The sequence below is a fragment of the Anser anser genome (assembly GCF_964211835.1).
Source record: "Anser anser genome assembly, chromosome: 26".
NCBI lineage: Eukaryota > Metazoa > Chordata > Aves > Anseriformes > Anatidae > Anser > Anser anser.
Window position 1 is genome coordinate 5,415,803 of NC_139747.1, and position 19,628 is coordinate 5,435,430.

General features: G+C 52.9%; 1 protein-coding gene and 1 long non-coding RNA gene across 2 annotated transcripts in view; one reads left to right on the plus strand and one right to left on the minus strand.

Annotated features, from left to right (window-relative positions):
* VAMP8 (vesicle associated membrane protein 8) overlaps window positions 1-19,628 on the minus strand; it is a 500,499-nt gene that overhangs the window by 316,258 nt on the left and 164,613 nt on the right. The window lies entirely within an intron of this gene.
* On the plus strand, window positions 4,857-6,873 carry LOC310886880. Its single transcript, XR_014575535.1, has 3 exons — window positions 4,857-5,585; window positions 5,699-6,218; window positions 6,307-6,873. It is a non-coding gene; the product is annotated as an uncharacterized lncRNA (long non-coding RNA).

Consider the following 19,628-nt stretch of genomic DNA (forward strand, 5'->3'; position numbering starts at 1 on the left):
CCAGCCCAAGAGGCCAGCAACAGAGAAACCCCCCGGCAAGGAGAGGAAGATGCTGCTGGGCCAGGGTGTCCAAGGCCCCGAGACGCCTTGCCAGGGACGCCGTGCCAGGGACGCCAGGATGTCCAAGGCCCCAGGACGCCGTGGCAGCAGCAGGAAAGACGGCAGCGGCAGACAGCAGCCAGCGACCAACAACAGCCGGGCGCCCAGCAAGAGAGCCCGAAGCCCGGGGGCTGCTGGGGGGCAAGGAGCAGCGTCGCCGCCTCCCCGCAGAGCGCGGCTGCTGCCGGAGACTCCGAGCGCGGAGCCCGGTGCCGTGCGGCCCCAGGACAGCCTCTGTCCCCAAGGCGTCAGGGCCAAGACGCTGCAGCGCCAGCGCCGGGGCACAAAGACCCCCAGCGAGACTTTGCAGCCGCTGGGGGTCAGGGCGAAGGCGCTGGGGCCAGGGCGCCAGCTGCCCTGCGTGCAGCCGCAGCCCACCTCCAGCAGCCCCAGCACGATGCCCAGCGCCGCGCAGACAGTGCCAGGCTCCAGCGCTGTGCCCGCTGCCCCCCAATCCCCAGCTGGCGGCAAAGAGAAGGTGGTGCCGGCACCACCAGGCAGCACGGCGTGAACAGGGGACGCTGCCCTAGAGCAGGCGCCCAGAGCGCTGTGCCTGCCAGCCGCGGGGGGCCAAGCGCAGCGGGGGGCTCTGCCCACACAGCCGCGCATGCTGCAGCCCCTGGCACGGCCCCGCGTGGACTACGTGCCCTGCGTGGGGCCCTGGGCAGGCGGTGACGCGGCGCCCACGCCGCTGGAGGAGCAGGAGGAGCCGGTGCCCATCACGCTGCAGCAGCGTCCCGAGCGGGAGCGCCTGAAGCAGCTGGCCCAGGAGGAGCGGCAGCGGGCGGCCCACCAGATGAAGATCGGCCCCGTGCAATTCTTCGCGCAGCGGCAGAAGGACGGGGCCATAGCCAAGTATGCCGGCTACCCGTGACCCTGCGCTCCTCGACGGCCCCTGCAGCACCCAGTGGCGCTGAGCTCAGCACGCAGGCACAGAGACCTCTGCAGGCACCTGCTCCAGCTTGAGCCGCACTCTTCAGCCCTTTCCCCTCTCGCTTGCCCTTACCCTTCTTTAGTGCTGTAGCTAGTCAGTGTTTCTCACTGTCAGGGATGGGCAACGGGGGGGGATGGGAGATGGGGGGGTCACGAATGAGTATTGGGAGTGTTGCGATGGAAGCTGTTGGGATGGGCAATACCTGGCATGGGCAAGTTTGGGCATGGGAACTGCTTGTTGGGACACAAAATGGCAGGGATTGAAAGCTTATTTCTTCCTTTCTGGTCCTTTCTCTGCTTTATCGCCTTTTTTCTTAAATTCCTCTAGTGTAGGTGTTCACTCAGCAACGCCTCTGCCTGCAGTTGTTCTGGCAGTGGGATGCCGAGGGGATTTAATGCAGCCCGCTCCCGCTGCCCATGCTCAGTCCGTGAATGGATGTGGGCATGGCCAGCACGGACGGGAGAAAATGGGTGGGTGGATGGATGGATGGATGGATGGATGGATGGATGGATGGATGGATGGATGGATGGGAATTGGGAACCGAGCCTTGGGATCAGCAATGGGAGGTTGCTGGGATAGGAAATGATCAGTGGGATGGGAAGTCATGACGGTGATGGGGATTCATTAGTGTGAAATGATGGGATGGGAAATTGCTAGGTGATTTTGTGATATTGTGATCATGGTGGATTTTTTGTGATATTTTGTGATGTTGTGATCATGGTGGTGATAGAAGAGCATTAGGCTGAGAAAAAATTGTTTACATTAATAAATTTTATTGATTGTCTTTTTAATTTATTGTATTATTTTTATGATTATTTTCTATTCCTTTATTATTAAACTCTTTATCAATGCCTATGAGCTTTTATTTTCCTTCCGATTCTCTGCACGTTCACTCAGGATGGGGGGACGTGAGCGAACAGATGTGTGGTGCTGAGCGGCCTGCTGGGTTACACCACAACAGACTTTTTGGCAGCCAAGCTGGGGCACAAAGGGTTGAGCTAACGTCACATCTGACCGGAATGTTTTAAAAGAGTGTTTCTTATAAGCTTTCTCTGAGATTGATAGTTGCTGGTCACAATGTTGATTTTTTCCTTTCTGGTGTTGTTTTTCTGTGCTTTTTAGGTGCTTTTTCTTAATCCCTTTCTTGTTGTTTATGATCCCTGGGGGCTGGCCTATGTTTGTTGATGGTTTTGCCCACTTGCAGGTAGCACGTGCTCCTCTTGCACCGACGGTGAACTTAACCCAGTATTTGTCCCCGAACGACAACCTCTGTGGTTAGACAAGGAGTTAAAAATTCCAGCCAGCGATCAGCCCTGAGGCAGGATGGCTACAGGTGGCAAGGGCTGGGGGGGGATGTGGGCCGGTTTTTATCACGATTGCCACCTCCGATGGCTTTGGAATTCAGCCCTGAACAAATGTGGTATCCTACGGCACTGCTAAAAGGTTTTAGAAAGGTGTGCCCCGATGCTGGCAGTGCCAGAGATTTACAGCTCGCCAAGTTGTCCGAGAAAAGTTTGGATTTGTTACCCGATGCGCAAGAAGCCAATCCAGACACCAGGTCGAGACACAGTTTTCTTTCAGAACTGCGCGAGTCTGGGTACCAGGTGGTTTCCCACAAAGCCAGCACATGGAAAGATTTTCCACGCCACGCTTGATACAATCTTTTATCACTGCATTTCCATGCTAGTACAATCCCCTAACTTCTCACAGGTTCCAGAATTAGCCTACGGCTGACATGACAAAATGATTCTGCGCATCCTCAGAGGGGAAGGGTCTCCTGTTGGGCTGGGGTCTCTCACTCTAGGGGTGTGATTTTTTGCATTAGAATGAGCGTACTTCGTATTAGAATAGCTTTCCATTGTTTTCCAGTGGTTTCCAACAAATGGATTAGTATCAAACTCCAGTGCACGTGTGTAGGATTTTTCCTTACAAAAGGGTCTTCTCGAGTAAATAGATTCCTAGTTATTCATCCTTTAGATAGCTTCAACTCCAGGGTCATCTTTGCCCTTGCCTGAAAATACCCATTTGGTATCTGTTCTCATGAAACAAAGTTAACGAAAAACAAACAAACAAACAAACAACACAAAACCCAGTTCCTAGCACCAGCGGCTTGTTAGCTGGGTCTGCTCTATGTGTTTTGAAGACTATTCAGTCCAATTCAGCACCTTCAAGAGAAATTGTGTGGGTCTATGAAAATGCGTCTTGATCTGATGCAAGCCTGTGACGCACCCTGAAGGCCCTCCAAGCCCTGGGATGGGCTCTGAGGCCCTTCCGAGCCCTGGGATGTTACCCGCAGCCACTCCAACCCCTTTGACGGGCCCTGCGGCCTCTCCAGCCCCGCTGACAGGCCCTGCAGCCACTCCAACCCTCTGACGGACCCTACAGCTGGCTCCGGGGACTGCCCTGTGGCATTCCCAGTCACCGATACACACAAGATGAAAGAATGGATGCACAAGTCATCTCGTTTAGTAAGGGAAGAGAGTCCTACTGAGAAGGGGAAGGAGCAATAGGAAGGCGAAGCAGACTACCCCAGTGGAGGGCCGTCCTAGGGAACAGCAGGCTGAAGACCACCATCTAAAAGCAGCAGTAACCAGGTGATCCCGATCTCTGGGTGAGCTGTGAGACATGCGGAAAGATTTCAGCTGTCCTCCAGGCGAGCACATTGTCACCTTGCTGCTGCCATGCTGGGATAACGGCTCCGGTGTCCGGGCTGTGTCTGTGCTGTGCCTGTGCTCTGTGCTGGGCCTGTGCTCTCTGTGCTCTGTCCGTGCTGTGTCCGGGCTGTGTCTGGGCTGTGTCTGGGCTGTGTCTGGGCTGTGTCTGGGCTGTGTCTGGGCTCTGTCCGTGCTCTGTCTGGGCTCTGTCCGTGCTCTGTCTGGTCTCCATCTGCGCTGTGTCTGTGCTCTCTGTGCTGTGTCTGTGCTGTGCCTGTGCTCTGTCCGTGCTCTGTCCGGGCTGTGTCTGGGCTGTGTCTGGGCTGTGTCTGTGCTGTGCCTGTGCTCTGTCCGTGCTCTGTCCGGGCTGTGTCTCAGCTGTGTCTGGGCTCTGTCCGTGCTGTGTCTGGGCTCTGTGCTGTGTGTGTGCTCTCTCTGCTCTGTCTGTGCTCCGTCTGTGCTGTGCCTGTGCTGTGTCTGGGCTCTGGCTGGGCTGTGTCTGTGCTGTGTCCGTGCTGTGTCCGTGCTGTGTCTGTGCTGTGTCCGGGCTGTGTCTGTGCTCTCTGTGCTGTGTACGTGCTCTGGCTGGGCTGTGTCTGGGCTGTGCTCTGTGGTCTGTCTGTATTGGCCTCCTTTCTCCCCAGTTCTTCTCAGAGCCTGTCTTCAGATGAACAGTCTCAGTCCTTTGTCAGCCATCCCGAGACAAGCCACCACCCCCGACGGGACCGCTGAAATCAGAGGGTGCACCTTCCTGTCTGTGGTAGCAAGAACCCTCTGGTAGGCAACAAGATCCGGGACGAGCCCCTAAACCCTGAGAAAAATCTCAATAATTTTCTTCAGACAGGATCTTCTGTGGAGCTTTTTTATTCGCGATTGCAATGGCGGGCGTCCTGCAAGCAGGAGCGCGCAGTAAAAGTTTATCATAACCGTGTATTCCCTATTACCCGACACCTGATTTCTCCCCTGTTTCTTCATTGGCTGAGTACTACGGGTTCGCAGCCTACTCGACGCACTACTATACCATATACGTACAATTTTATTTGACCAACCGTTAATTTCTCCTTAACCTTTTATTTTTTCCTTCTTCTCTTGTGACTAGAGGGCCCGTGATCTTTGCTTTTACTGATCTCGCACTGCTCATCCTGTTTTTCTTAGCTATCCTCGTTATTTTGGGACAGTGGGACCTTCCCCTTATCTGCTTAACGGATTCCCCACTGCTATGCCACACAATGCCACTTTTGCATATGCAAGGTTAGTGGATTTTTCCACTGCAAAAACACCTTCTATTGCAAAAACACAACTTTGTTTCTCACGAGCAGCACCGCCTCCCGCACCTGCTGGTGGCTCAGAGACGGACTCCCGGCTTCTCCCCGTGAAACGATTTTGGGGTTATTTATAGTGATATCGGGTCTGCTCCCCCTGCCCTGTTGGAGGAGGGGGTCACACGCACGTGGTTTCCTGGAGCCGTTGTTTTTTGTTGCGTTCGGTATGGTTTGTTCCTGCCAGTTGTGTTTTTCCCATTGTGTTTTTATTTTAAATAATGCAGTGTTGTCCATTGCAATTAAAAACTGTATATATTTTTTCTTCTCTCTAACTGTGACACCACCACTCAGGAATAAAAGAGGAGGCAGCTGGGGCCACCCAAAGTCACCACATGCAGCAACAGCATTAACAACCCGTCTGCATTTGGGGCAGAAAAGTGTCCATTTACTTTCTCTTCACATATTTATGGTTTACCCTTGCTTGGGCAGGGTTTCTCACCTCAGAGCTACACTTTCAAGCGTCTTGTGAGGGTTCTGTCACGTCCTGCTCAACAGAAATTACCACGAGCAAGCCTACTGTGACAACTAAGGGAAAGAGATGTATGGATATTGCTGAGCTCTTCTAGATTGTACCAGGTAGGAAAGATACCTATGGAGCAGATGTTAAGACCATAGCACTAATTAATTAGATTAGAAGTGGAAGAAAGGCATTTAACGGTAGTAAAAATCAGTTACCATAATGTTCAAAGGAAGATTCAGTCTGCTTAAGAAGAAAAAACAACACGCCTAAAGTCGAAGCCACATGCTAGAAAGAGAGGAGGATGCGCAGCACGGGAAGCTTCCCACAGAAAGGAGCTGCATTTGGGGTAAAAATCTGTCCCTTTTTATGTCATTGAGACATACGAGGGCGTAGGACACCAGCACTTCAGGTAACCAAGAGATGCTGTGCGTTTCGATCCGTCCCCCTGAGACAGCCACTAGGTGACGATGTTTCCAATTTTCTTTCAAGAAACCTTGCTTTCTCAGGCCCAGGTGTCCAGCTGCACATCGAGGACGTCCCTGGCTCCCAGGCGCAGTTCCCAGGCCGAAGGCCGAGCTCCCATCCGAACCCCCGGCCCGGCAGACATTGCTCCTGGCGTTGCGCAGCAGCCATTTCATGTCAGCCTTTGCTCATGGCAGTCAGCTTAGCGCCGTCAGTGCTGCCATCGGGGTGCCCGAGAGCCGTGTGAGGTCAGCAGAGAGTCACTGTCAGCCTTTGACCTCACAAAGGTGGGTGGCCATAAGTGCCCTGAGCGTCCAGCTCGCATGGAGTACTGCTGGTGGCACTCAAGGCATGGAGGTCTTGGTGGTGGAATAGGAGACGCCGATGTCCTGCTGGTGGAACAAGAGACGCTGACGTCCTGCTGGTGGAAGAGGAGACTTCAGGGTTAGAGGTCCTGCTGGTTAGAGGTGCTTAGGAGTGGGCAGCCTCCATCCCGGTGGCCGAGCATCTCCACGGCAGGGAGGCCGCGGGCAGCACGAGCCAGCCGCCCCGCGGGCTGACAGCAGAGGCCCCTGGGGATGAGACGTGCCCCACCTGCCTGGGCCTGCTGGCCGAGGCAGCACCTGAGTCCTGCGGGCACAGCTACTGCTGCGGAGAGCTTGAACCTCTTGTAAGTTTAGTCTTGACAAAGAAAACCCATCCTAAGTGCATTTGCCTTGCAGGCATTGGTAAGTTGGCCCTCCTGATGGATTTTCACTGCCACAGTAGTGCCTCTAATAATGCTACTGTTAATTAGTGCTCTACCCTTCCGATCTTTTACTAAGGTAGCTAGAGAGAAGTGCAGACACCTGTTTATTTCCTGGTAATACCTGCAAGAACCATCTATCTACATCTTCGCCAGATTCATTACAGCGCTCTTGGTACCGGTGATGTGTGTTGCTCTGGAATAAAGTGCAATCGTTAGCACGCCAAGTGTCCATGCCCTTGAATCTACCAGAATCGTACAAATCCCTGTTGTGATCTCTCTCTAGCTGTGGGCTGGCTAAGCTGTCTTTTGGATGGTGAAAATGGGAAATCGTGGGGATGGGAAATGATGAGTGGGATGAGAAATGATTGCTGGGATGGGAAGACTTCCTTGGGCTGGAAAGCCATGGGGCTAGGAAATGAAAGAGATGGGAAATCTTCCTTGGGATGGGAAAGCTTCCTTGGGAAGGAAAAGCATTGGGATGAGATACCTTCCTTGGGGAGGAAGGCATCCTTAAGGAAAGGCACTGGGATGGGAAATCTTCCTTGGGGAGGAAATCATTGGAAAGGAAAAGCATTGGGGTAGGGAAATCTCTCTTGGGATGGGAAATTATTGGGATGGGAAATCTTGAATGGGGTGGGTACGATTCGTTGCGGTAGGAAATAGTTGGAAAAGAAATGCAAGGGATGGGAAGTCTTTGGGATGAGATCTCATGGGATTAAGAAACGCTTCGTGCTGATGGGAAATAGTTTGCATGGGAATCTGTTGGGCTGTGAAACTGTCGGGATGGGAAATCGCCGGGAGGATGAAAAGTCTTGGGATGGAAAAGTCTTGGGATGGAAAATCCTTGGGAGGGGAAAGTGTTGGAGTGCGAAACCCCCCTGGGCCTGGCAAATGAGGACTGGGACGGGAAAGGCTCATGGGGATGGAAACTGATGGCGCTGGGAAGCCTGCTTGGGTAGAGAAACTGCAGTCCTCACCAAGATGGCGGTGAGGGGCTGGTCAGCCGTTGGGGCGGAGCCCCCGTTGCCCGGGTTCCCCAACGAACCGCCCCACTCTCCAGCGACCATGGCAGGTACAGCAGCGGGCTCCCGCTCCTCCCGGGGCTGCGGCCCTGCCGGCGAGCCCAGCGCCCGAGAGCTCAGCCCAGCGCCCTTTTTCCTCACAGAGAGATTCCCCAGACGGCTGCCGCCGGTGCCGCAGACGCCCAACTCCCCCTTCGTTGTCCCAGCTGAGCCGCCAACGGTGGCTGCCTGGCTGCTGCCCTCCTTCCCCGGAGCGATGGCGGTGCCCTTGCAGCCCCCCCAGGTACCCACCCTCTCCTACGCGCTGCCCCAGGCCACCGTCTGGCACGTGGTGCCGGAGGTCCAGGGGCAGGTGCTGCAGCTCCCACCCGTGGCGCAGCTGCCACCTGGGGGGCACCTCCCACCCGAGGGGCACCACCTGCAGCTGGTGCAGCTCCCCCCTGTGGGGCATATCCTGCAGCCGGTGCAGCTCTCCCCTGTGGGGCATAACCTGCAGGTGGTGCACCTCCCACCCGAGGAGCATATCCTGCAGCCGGTGCAGCTCTCACCCGAGGAGCATAACCTGCAGGTGGTGCACCTCCCACCCGAGGAGCATATCCTGCAGCCGGTGCAGCTCCCCCCTGTGGGGCATAACCTGCAGCCGGTGCAGCTCCCACCCGAGGGGCACCACCTGCAGCCGGTGCAGCTCCCCCCCGTGGGGCAGCTCCCCCACACCGCTCTTCCCTGTGCCCCTGTCTGCCAGTGCGGACAGCCCATGGTGACGGGGACACTGGTGCCCCACCATGCGCTGGGGCTGGGGCCCAGGGCCGTGCTCCACGGGGAGCCCCTGCACCCCGCAGGCACCTGCCTGTTGCAGGCCCCCACCCACCGCAGGCCCCCGCCACCCCTCGTCCCGGGGCCTCAGCTCCGGGGGCAGGCGCTCCCCACGCCCCGCACCGTGACCAGCAGCCAGGGGCAGCTGCCGGAGCCCTGCGACCACGCCGTGGGGCTCAGCGAGGACCAGGGGCCCCCGCTGCCTGACCCCACTCCCCCCGAGCCTTTCCTGGCTCCATCGACCCGCAGCACCCAGACGGCGACGCCCAACGGTGAGTTTGGCGCTGGCACAGCCGCCCCGTTGTCGCCCCACACCCATGAGCCATGGGAAAGCTGACATCGCCCGTCTTGGGGGATTTTCTTGCTTCGTCCTCAGCGGCGACAGCCCCGCAGGTGCCTGAGGAGCCCCCGCAGCTGCCCGAGCTGGGCCCTGATGCCTTCGCCGAGGCCTTTCCAGAGCTGGCAGGGGACAGCCAGCTGCTGCAGCACCTGCAGGACCAGCTCCTGGCCGACCTGGACATCCCCGGCACGGAGGAGCTGTTCAGCTGGCTCGAGGCCGTGGAGCCCCAGGACGCCTTCCCCGATTCGCCCAGCAGTCCTGCCCTCAGCCGCCTCCTCTCCCAGCTGCCCGACCTCTCCGAGGACATCGAGGAGCCGAGCACGCAGGGACTGGAAGCCACAGGAGCCCTCGGTGAGGTACCCTCAACCCCTGGGGTGTACCCCGAGAAGGTTGGGGGTGGGCTGTTGGTGCAGTCCCCTGTTGTGCTGGCATTGAGCCCCCCGCTCAGCCCTGCAGCCAGTCCCCTGCCCGGTGCCCTTAGTAGACCCCTACCCAGTCCACCCCTGAGTCCCTCCAGGAGGTCCCCTGACACCCAGGTCCTCAGTTCCCCTAGTAGACCCCTGCCCAAACCCCCCCTGAGTCCCCCCAAGAGGTCCCCTGACACCCAAGTCCTCAGTGAGCAGAGGACACCCCTGCCCACATGCCCCCTGGGTCCCCTCAAGAGCCCGCTGGCTGCCCCTGCGTCCACCGGCACCAAGCGGGGGGCCAAGCGCCCCGCGCCCACCAGCACCCCCGGGACAGCGGAGAGCTCCCAGCCCAAGAGGCCAGCAACAGAGAAACCCCCCGGCAAGGAGAGGAAGATGCTGCTGGGCCAGGGTGTCCAAGGCCCCGAGACGCCTTGCCAGGGACGCCGTGCCAGGGACGCCAGGATGTCCAAGGCCCCAGGACGCCGTGGCAGCAGCAGGAAAGACGGCAGCGGCAGACAGCAGCCAGCGACCAACAACAGCCGGGCGCCCAGCAAGAGAGCCCGAAGCCCGGGGGCTGCTGGGGGGCAAGGAGCAGCGTCGCCGCCTCCCCGCAGAGCGCGGCTGCTGCCGGAGACTCCGAGCGCGGAGCCCGGTGCCGTGCGGCCCCAGGACAGCCTCTGTCCCCAAGGCGTCAGGGCCAAGACGCTGCAGCGCCAGCGCCGGGGCACAAAGACCCCCAGCGAGACTTTGCAGCCGCTGGGGGTCAGGGCGAAGGCGCTGGGGCCAGGGCGCCAGCTGCCCTGCGTGCAGCCGCAGCCCACCTCCAGCAGCCCCAGCACGATGCCCAGCGCCGCGCAGACAGTGCCAGGCTCCAGCGCTGTGCCCGCTGCCCCCCAATCCCCAGCTGGCGGCAAAGAGAAGGTGGTGCCGGCACCACCAGGCAGCACGGCGTGAACAGGGGACGCTGCCCTAGAGCAGGCGCCCAGAGCGCTGTGCCTGCCAGCCGCGGGGGGCCAAGCGCAGCGGGGGGCTCTGCCCACACAGCCGCGCATGCTGCAGCCCCTGGCACGGCCCCGCGTGGACTACGTGCCCTGCGTGGGGCCCTGGGCAGGCGGTGACGCGGCGCCCACGCCGCTGGAGGAGCAGGAGGAGCCGGTGCCCATCACGCTGCAGCAGCGTCCCGAGCGGGAGCGCCTGAAGCAGCTGGCCCAGGAGGAGCGGCAGCGGGCGGCCCACCAGATGAAGATCGGCCCCGTGCAATTCTTCGCGCAGCGGCAGAAGGACGGGGCCATAGCCAAGTATGCCGGCTACCCGTGACCCTGCGCTCCTCGACGGCCCCTGCAGCACCCAGTGGCGCTGAGCTCAGCACGCAGGCACAGAGACCTCTGCAGGCACCTGCTCCAGCTTGAGCCGCACTCTTCAGCCCTTTCCCCTCTCGCTTGCCCTTACCCTTCTTTAGTGCTGTAGCTAGTCAGTGTTTCTCACTGTCAGGGATGGGCAACGGGGGGGGATGGGAGATGGGGGGGTCACGAATGAGTATTGGGAGTGTTGCGATGGAAGCTGTTGGGATGGGCAATACCTGGCATGGGCAAGTTTGGGCATGGGAACTGCTTGTTGGGACACAAAATGGCAGGGATTGAAAGCTTATTTCTTCCTTTCTGGTCCTTTCTCTGCTTTATCGCCTTTTTTCTTAAATTCCTCTAGTGTAGGTGTTCACTCAGCAACGCCTCTGCCTGCAGTTGTTCTGGCAGTGGGATGCCGAGGGGATTTAATGCAGCCCGCTCCCGCTGCCCATGCTCAGTCCGTGAATGGATGTGGGCATGGCCAGCACGGACGGGAGAAAATGGGTGGGTGGATGGATGGATGGATGGATGGATGGATGGATGGATGGATGGATGGATGGGAATTGGGAACCGAGCCTTGGGATCAGCAATGGGAGGTTGCTGGGATAGGAAATGATCAGTGGGATGGGAAGTCATGACGGTGATGGGGATTCATTAGTGTGAAATGATGGGATGGGAAATTGCTAGGTGATTTTGTGATATTGTGATCATGGTGGATTTTTTGTGATATTTTGTGATGTTGTGATCATGGTGGTGATAGAAGAGCATTAGGCTGAGAAAAAATTGTTTACATTAATAAATTTTATTGATTGTCTTTTTAATTTATTGTATTATTTTTATGATTATTTTCTATTCCTTTATTATTAAACTCTTTATCAATGCCTATGAGCTTTTATTTTCCTTCCGATTCTCTGCACGTTCACTCAGGATGGGGGGACGTGAGCGAACAGATGTGTGGTGCTGAGCGGCCTGCTGGGTTACACCACAACAGACTTTTTGGCAGCCAAGCTGGGGCACAAAGGGTTGAGCTAACGTCACATCTGACCGGAATGTTTTAAAAGAGTGTTTCTTATAAGCTTTCTCTGAGATTGATAGTTGCTGGTCACAATGTTGATTTTTTCCTTTCTGGTGTTGTTTTTCTGTGCTTTTTAGGTGCTTTTTCTTAATCCCTTTCTTGTTGTTTATGATCCCTGGGGGCTGGCCTATGTTTGTTGATGGTTTTGCCCACTTGCAGGTAGCACGTGCTCCTCTTGCACCGACGGTGAACTTAACCCAGTATTTGTCCCCGAACGACAACCTCTGTGGTTAGACAAGGAGTTAAAAATTCCAGCCAGCGATCAGCCCTGAGGCAGGATGGCTACAGGTGGCAAGGGCTGGGGGGGGATGTGGGCCGGTTTTTATCACGATTGCCACCTCCGATGGCTTTGGAATTCAGCCCTGAACAAATGTGGTATCCTACGGCACTGCTAAAAGGTTTTAGAAAGGTGTGCCCCGATGCTGGCAGTGCCAGAGATTTACAGCTCGCCAAGTTGTCCGAGAAAAGTTTGGATTTGTTACCCGATGCGCAAGAAGCCAATCCAGACACCAGGTCGAGACACAGTTTTCTTTCAGAACTGCGCGAGTCTGGGTACCAGGTGGTTTCCCACAAAGCCAGCACATGGAAAGATTTTCCACGCCACGCTTGATACAATCTTTTATCACTGCATTTCCATGCTAGTACAATCCCCTAACTTCTCACAGGTTCCAGAATTAGCCTACGGCTGACATGACAAAATGATTCTGCGCATCCTCAGAGGGGAAGGGTCTCCTGTTGGGCTGGGGTCTCTCACTCTAGGGGTGTGATTTTTTGCATTAGAATGAGCGTACTTCGTATTAGAATAGCTTTCCATTGTTTTCCAGTGGTTTCCAACAAATGGATTAGTATCAAACTCCAGTGCACGTGTGTAGGATTTTTCCTTACAAAAGGGTCTTCTCGAGTAAATAGATTCCTAGTTATTCATCCTTTAGATAGCTTCAACTCCAGGGTCATCTTTGCCCTTGCCTGAAAATACCCATTTGGTATCTGTTCTCATGAAACAAAGTTAACGAAAAACAAACAAACAAACAAACAACACAAAACCCAGTTCCTAGCACCAGCGGCTTGTTAGCTGGGTCTGCTCTATGTGTTTTGAAGACTATTCAGTCCAATTCAGCACCTTCAAGAGAAATTGTGTGGGTCTATGAAAATGCGTCTTGATCTGATGCAAGCCTGTGACGCACCCTGAAGGCCCTCCAAGCCCTGGGATGGGCTCTGAGGCCCTTCCAAGCCCTGGGATGTTACCCGCAGCCACTCCAACCCCTTTGACGGGCCCTGCGGCCTCTCCAGCCCCGCTGACAGGCCCTGCAGCCACTCCAACCCTCTGACGGACCCTACAGCTGGCTCCGGGGACTGCCCTGTGGCATTCCCAGTCACCGATACACACAAGATGAAAGAATGGATGCACAAGTCATCTCGTTTAGTAAGGGAAGAGAGTCCTACTGAGAAGGGGAAGGAGCAATAGGAAGGCGAAGCAGACTACCCCAGTGGAGGGCCGTCCTAGGGAACAGCAGGCTGAAGACCACCATCTAAAAGCAGCAGTAACCAGGTGATCCCGATCTCTGGGTGAGCTGTGAGACATGCGGAAAGATTTCAGCTGTCCTCCAGGCGAGCACATTGTCACCTTGCTGCTGCCATGCTGGGATAACGGCTCCGGTGTCCGGGCTGTGTCTGTGCTGTGCCTGTGCTCTGTGCTGGGCCTGTGCTCTCTGTGCTCTGTCCGTGCTGTGTCCGTGCTGTGTCCGGGCTGTGTCTGGGCTGTGTCTGGGCTCTGTCCGTGCTCTGTCTGGGCTCTGTCCGTGCTCTGTCTGGTCTCCATCTGCGCTGTGTCTGTGCTCTCTGTGCTGTGTCTGTGCTGTGCCTGTGCTCTGTCCGTGCTCTGTCCGTGCTGTGTCCGGGCTGTGTCTGGGCTGTGTCTCAGCTGTGTCTCAGCTGTGTCTGGGCTCTGTCCGTGCTGTGTCTGGGCTCTGTGCTGTGTGTGTGCTCTCTCTGCTCTGTCTGTGCTCCGTCTGTGCTGTGCCTGTGCTGTGTCTGTGCTCTGGCTGGGCTCTGTCCGTGCTGTGTCTGGGCTCTATCCGGGCTGTGTCTGTGCTCTCTGTGCTGTGTACGTGCTCTGGCTGGGCTGTGTCTGGGCTGTGCTCTGTGGTCTGTCTGTATTGGCCTCCTTTCTCCCCAGTTCTTCTCAGAGCCTGTCTTCAGATGAACAGTCTCAGTCCTTTGTCAGCCATCCCGAGACAAGCCACCACCCCCGACGGGACCGCTGAAATCAGAGGGTGCACCTTCCTGTCTGTGGTAGCAAGAACTCTCTGGTAGGCAACAAGATCCGGGACGAGCCCCTAAACCCTGAGAAAAATCTCAATAATTTTCTTCAGACAGGATCTTCTGTGGAGCTTTTTTATTCGCGATTGCAATGGCGGGCATCCTGCAAGCAGGAGCGCGCAGTAAAAGTTTATCATAACCGTGTATTCCCTATTACCCGACACCTGATTTCTCCCGTTTCTTCATTGGCTGAGTACTACAGGCTCACAGCCTACTCGACGCACTACTATACCATATATGTACAATTTTATTTGACCAACCGTTAATTTCCCCTTATCCTTTTATTTTTTCCTTCTTCTCTTGTGACTAGAGGGCCCGTGATCTTTGCTTTTACTGATCTCGCACTGCTCATCCTGTTTTTCTTAGCTATCCTCGTTATTTTGGGACAGTGGGACCTTCCCCTTATCTGCTTAACGGATTCCCCACTGCTATGCCACACAATGCCACTTTTGCATATGCAAGGTTAGTGGATTTTTCCACTGCAAAAACACCTTCTATTGCAAAAACACAACTTTGTTTCTCACAAGGAGAAAAAACAACACGCCTAAAGTCGAAGCCACATACTAGAAAGAGAGGAGGATGCGCAGCACGGGAAGCTTCCCACAGAAAGGAGCTGCATTTGGGGTAAAAATCTGTCCCTTTTTATGTCATTGAGACATACGAGGGCGTAGGACACCAGCACTTCAGGTAACCAGGACATGCTGTGCGTTTCGATCCGTCCCCCTGAGACAGCCACTAGGTGACGATGTTTCCAATTTTCTTTCAAGAAACCTTGCTTTCTCAGGCCCAGGTGTCCAGCTGCACATCGAGGACGTCCCTGGCTCCCAGGCGCAGTTCCCAGGCCGAAGGCCGAGCTCCCATCCGAACCCCCGGCCCGGCAGACATTGCTCCTGGCGTTGCGCAGCAGCCATTTCATGTCAGCCTTTGCTCATGGCAGTCAGCTTAGCGCCGTCAGTGCTGCCATCGGGGTGCCCGAGAGCCGTGTGAGGTCAGCAGAGAGTCACTGTCAGCCTTTGACCTCACAAAGGTGGGTGGCCATAAGTGCCCTGAGCGTCCAGCTCGCATGGAGTACTGCTGGTGGCACTCAAGGCATGGAGGTCTTGGTGGTGGAATAGGAGACGCCGATGTCCTGCTGGTGGAACAAGAGACGCTGACGTCCTGCTGGTGGAAGAGGAGACTTCAGGGTTCGAGGTCCTGCTGGTTAGAGGTGCTTAGGAGTGGGCAGCCTCCATCCCGGTGGCCGAGCATCTCCACGGCAGGGAGATGAACTGAAGCTATTAACTGAAGCTATAAATGGCAGGGAAGGGAAACAGGCGTGGGTCATTGTTGTCTGACAGCTTCATCAGCTGCCTGCGTTAATGAATGCGATCCAGGAGTGGACTGCAGTCAGCAAGCACCTCTATAGTCGGGGTGTGAAGATGATGAGGCCTTAGTGGGCTGGCACTTTAACCTTCAAAAGAGCCCCTTGTAGTCACGCAAGCAGTCCCTTGCTCTTGATCGTAGCTGCTCCTGTTTTCTCACTGTCCACCATTCCAGCTGGACTGGGGAAAACAAGTCTGTTTTAACTTCCCCACTAGCGTAGAAGGCACAGGCTGTGACAGAAGACATGCAGGAGTCTTCACATCATCTAGGGCTGCCCGGCTTTGATAAGCCATTCCCATTACTTGCTGGGAAGAAATCACCTTGTGTGGACACAGTTCAGTCAAAATTAAACTGCTTGTTGTGATACAGCCTAGTTACATTAAATACAAAAGATATACTAGACCACTATAATTGCACCCACATTGCAGGTGGTACAAATACAAGTATTTTGCCTTGAACAAACGCCCACTATCAAGACTAAGTGATAACATTTATGTTCCAGGCCTTAAGACCTTTGTGAGCTCCATGGAGAGACATTCAGTCACGGAAACCCTTAATGCCAGTGTGGTAGCTGTAGATTATTTTCGGGCAACCTCTGGGAAGGTCCCTAGAGCTCCAAGCTATAAACTAAGAAAACATTGCTTCCAGCAGCCTTAAATGCATTATCAAACCTAAATCTCATCTAATGGATTTAATGAATGTTTACTTCAATTAGCATACGTACTGTCCTGAAGAGGAAATTAATAGCTTTTTTTTTTTTTTTTTAATTCCCCTTAAATAGTATCTGCCCCTATAAGGCTTTACCTTACTTAGCCGCTTTGTAACTTGGCTATACCCCAGTTCCAGGGAAAAGAAACAGATCATAGAAAAGATAGTCATAGACTGCCCAGCTAAGGGGGACTTCTAAAACATACATTGCCCTTTAGGGAATGAAGATAGAAACTCACTGGCTGATGCAAAGCTTAGAGTGGAGAAAGAACGATTTAGTGCTTTACAGCAGCAAGAGTAGAGCTGCTCCACGAGAGAAAACAGGGTAGAATAAAGGATGATGGCTGCACTATAGGTAAGCACACAAACAGGACCCAATCCTACAGCACCTACACAACAATGGCAGCAACCAGCTTCATCAACCACCCAGTGATCATCAGAGAAAGCAAGACCAAGCAGACATCCTGAGAGACAGCCCTACTTATAACATGAGCCCAAAGCTCACCCTGCAAAGTTGAAAGAGAGACCCAGAGCCATGACTACCCACAACCACCTCAAAAGAATGAGCCTCCTAGGCCTGTGCTGAAATGGAGGTCATAGTTGATGAGCAAAAGGTGTTGGGTAGAGGGCCAGGTAAGATTGGCTGGGGCAATGAAGGCCTGAGGACACTCAGGACCCTGACTCTTGAAACCCAGCAGGTAAACCCCTTTTCAGCGAGAGCTTAATCTGCAACTTTGTCTTGATGTAATGATACCTGTTCTAATCAGTAGCATTTATTTGTAGTGCAAAGTCACACTCCTTGAGAAACATAGCTCTTTTTTGACCTGGTGGTCAATTGTATTGATTGATGTAAGCAGTATCAATCCACACTATGTATAGTATTGCACCAAACATGCATGAGCCTTGAGATGTCAATTAGTTTAATTATTTCCATGTGTTCCTACTTTATATAGGCCATTACTGCTATTAACAGTGGTGGAAGATGTTGATGTCTAGTGGTAGGAAGTATAACTGTCACTAGCCTTGGTGAATATATCTTGCAGTAGTAAGCAGGAGCATAAAAAACAAACAAACAAACAAACTTCTCAAAGAGGTAATGTATAGATGTAATCTCCAAAGTCTTCCTTCTCACCTTTTTTGTTCTTCTAGAGAACTCTGACCTTAGCCAACTACCTAGATGATTCTTGAGAGTTGACCTTTTCCTGGGGATGGTAAATAAAAGTTGGCTTAATAAATAAATAATGCTTGGTCATCCTGGCAGTGTTTGTGGACCACTAAAGAAAACCTTTGGATTCTAGAAAATACAGACAAAAAGACAGAAAGAGACAGATAGAAGAGTGGGTCTGATACTTTTTAACTGGTGGGAATCTCAACAGAAAGGTTTTGTAGTAAATGTGAGAAAGTCATAGAATGGGAAAATTTAGTTATTATGCATTGATTAGAAAAAAAAAAAAAAGTCCATTACCTTGTAAATCTTTTCTTTCTGCCTCTCTTCATGCAGACCTGAGTTTGCCAAAAGCCTCTTGCTGTGAGCTTTGCTGTATGCAGCAAAATTGCCACTCAGAGGCATTACACGAGCATATAACATAGGAGAACCCCATAACTTAAGCATTAAGGCAAGAAGAAAGGTGAAATTATTAAAAATCATTACCTTCTGTAAATTGCTACTTGTCTTTTTGTCATATGCCACTGCTGTAAACCAAAATAACGTAGATTTCAGTGAGGTTTACAACTCTGGTGGGGATTGTTGTATATAACTAAGCACATAAACATGAGCATGCTTTCCTGCCTTGTCATTTCTAGAGATATCCAGAAGAGGTCAATGTTCCCTAGCTTTCAGGTTACTCACATGAAACGTTTTCAAACGTATGTTTTTATTTAGAAAATGCTGAGCTGCCTGGAAAGTTTCATCAGAAAGGAAGCAGCAGTATTAATGTGCTTCTTCCTGGGGATTTGAATGCATTTTGTTAGCAGTATAAGGGGAACCAGGGATCAGAGAGACAATATGCAGGCAAATAACTGCTGACCACATCATCAGGACTCAAATATTTCAAAACCAACGTTATGGGATTTTAGCTAAATTTTGGTTTTAGAATTGACAGTATTAGGCTGAGATTGTTTTCTGCAGACAGTAGAGCAAAGCTATGAGGACACTGGAGTAGCTCCAGGCATACACAGGAGAAGTGCTAGACCACATCTCTGCTGGCAATCAGTGATTAGCTTTTCAACTTAAAGCTTTCGAGCACAGCTCTCTCTGATCCCTATGAAGGTCACTGGAATTGCAGCAGTGCAGCTGAGCCTCCTGATTTCTGGAGTAAAGAATGTTATCAGCATCTGCAACTGAGGATTGCCTTCTACTGTACTCTTGCTCCCAAACGGTCAGCAAGGTTGGTGTGCCTGTGAGAACATCAGGGCCCCATAGTCAGCAGTGCATCTGCAGGCTTTTTGCATGGCAGTAGGTTTTATCTTGAAATGACTTATTTCCCTATGCTATTCAGAAATGTCCACTTGGGGTGGGGGTGGGGGGTAATTTTTTAGTTCTGCAGAGTTCCCAGAAATCACTAATTGTAACAGTCATTTTGCATTGGATATTTTACTTCAATCTTAATAGATGTCTGGGAATGTTTCACAGGTTAGAGTAATTCAAAAAAATCATATTAATCATATTTCATCTGAAGGAAAGGGCAAGTGAATCTTCTGTATTGACCACTGGCAACTCATCAAATAGCTTCAAATCACAGCCGAACATAGTTTAATGAAGATTAAAGCCTATTAAATAAAAAAGGACTGTTTTCATACCTGGGTTAGCCGACTGGCTGAAATGACTGCAGTTCCAACCATGTGGGCCTAGAGCATCTTTTAAATGACACCTGGGAATCATGTATAGATAGGAGGCACTAGACAGCACCCTACAAACTATGGGTGAATGACAATAGTCAAGGAAGCCTTTGGGGTCTGTAGTCAGCTTGTAGAGCATTGCACACAAGAACACCTGAAAGTAAAGATGACAGGAGAGGTGTAGAATTAACCACAATGAAGAGGCATGTTGGCTCAGCAGAGAAGCAACTGTATAGTGATGCATTTTTAGATCTGTACATCAGACATGCTAAATACTACCACCAGCAATTTTCCTTGCTTATTTTGATGGCCACTTGCACAATAATAGCATCTTAAAAATCTTCATACACTGTGGGGAAAACAATTTGGTCCATTTACAACATGTAGATCCAGTCTTGTCACTGCTTCTGGAGGCTTGTGCCCAAAGGTCTGCTCATTCATGCAAGGTAGCAATGCAGGAAAAAGGACTGTGCAAAGCCTGTAATTATTCTCACATGCATATTGCTTCCCAACATATTCTCCAGGGTCTTTCAGTTATGCAGTTGTTTCCATTAAGCTCTCTTATTTAAAACAAAATACAGGGTAAACATTTTGCCCTTCCACAGTAACCAGCACCTGCCTAGCCTATCCCCTTGGGACAGGAGCTTGTCAGCAGGATGGCTGTAGTTATTACCATAATACAGGAAATAAGTGTCATTAGGAAAATGCAAATGTGTTTTGGT